The following is a 1,636-nucleotide window of genomic DNA, read 5'->3' on the forward strand; positions in this document are numbered from 1 at the left end:
CTCTTGAACACACACACACATACACACACACACACACACACACACATATGTGGATGGAATGAAACAATACGAGAGAAGGAAAGTTGCTACTCACCATATAGCGGAGATGCTGAGTAGCAATAGGCAGACGTGTGTGCAAGTTGCATTTGCGTGAGTGTGTGTGTGTGTGTATGTGTGTCTACTGTTGACAAAGGCCTTAATGGCCGAAAGCTATAATTGTGTGCATCTTTTCTAATTGTGTGAATTATATATCCGTTCAAAAGACTTCCTTTCGAAGGCCGAATAGTCCTTAATCGATATGTCAATAAGGAAAAATCGCCCTAAGCATTGAAGCAATCTTCCCACCGAACTGCCAACTTGAAGATACCCGTTTTGTAAAACTCCGTGTCCTGCTGTGTGAACAAGTCCGTAATTGCCAGCTGCACATCCTCGTCCGACAGGAACCATCGAATCATCGATCCCTCAAGGCCTTTATTAAGGAACCGAAGGCGTGAGAATCTCATGGGGAGAGATCAAAACTATATTGCGGCCGCTTGAGTTGGCATGACTTCTGTGTAACTCCCAGATCGACCAGAGTCTTGTGACGAATCGTGCACCATTCGACAACTGTGATTTCTGGCAGACATTCTGTGCCATACACATTCTTTACCCTCCAGTGGATGTCTACAGGTGTTTTTCCTTCGGCACCTAAGAATAGAATAGCAGCATGTTGGTCCTGTTTGGATGCATTTGGTAAAAACGGTGCCACAGTTCATGTTTCCGCATACACCACATGCGCGTCAGAAGGACACGAATACCGTGCTAATTCCTGGCCTACATGTCGGTGCTTACATACCAGTCGGAGTCCGCTAAGTCGCGTATACGCTGCAGCAACGTCCTCGAATGCAGTCTTTTTGATTGCCCGTTATATGATAACTTTTTTAGTAAAGCTTTAAAGATCTCAGAAATTACCTTAAATGGAAATGAATTTTTCGTCTTTTAATAGTTGGCAAAGGCACAAAATTTAGAAATTTATTTATCTTACAGTGGAATATCTTTGTATTACTCATTTTAAAAGCAAAAACCAACCACATCCACGAGCACTACATTTACAATTGTTTTCAAATGTCTTATCAAAAGCGTAAAGAAAGGCAACTTATGTCTAGGGAGGACTGTTGGATGGGGGGTTCTGCGACAAATGATATGTTGCCCGGGGGGGGGGGGGGGGGGGACAGTTTCCGCGGAACGGTCCTGAATGCCAGGATAGCAGCAGAACTTACGATTACTTGGTTTTCGTTCATCCACCTTCAGATGGATAGAGGAACAGTAGCTGGTAAAATTAATGTATGTAACCCAATTAACAATACCGTCAGAAGCTTATCTGTATCCATTATTTACTTAAAATTCAGTAAAACAATCTCTATCGCAACAGATACTTATTCTGGTTGACAGCCGGTTTCGGTCGATAGTTTACACCATCTTCAGGCTCACCATATGTCTAGCCCTTCACTTCCGGTTAATTAGAACGTAAATGAACTGAGTATCTAAAGTTCCCTGTTGTGAGAGAAAAGTATCTGTTCCGAAGAATAACTGAAATCTGTGAATGGTTGGTACAGTTTTAGTCGATTCGCCGATGCTTAGTATTTGCAGCGCAGCA

Source organism: Schistocerca cancellata, unplaced genomic scaffold, assembly GCF_023864275.1.
Source record: "Schistocerca cancellata isolate TAMUIC-IGC-003103 unplaced genomic scaffold, iqSchCanc2.1 HiC_scaffold_734, whole genome shotgun sequence".
NCBI lineage: Eukaryota > Metazoa > Arthropoda > Insecta > Orthoptera > Acrididae > Schistocerca > Schistocerca cancellata.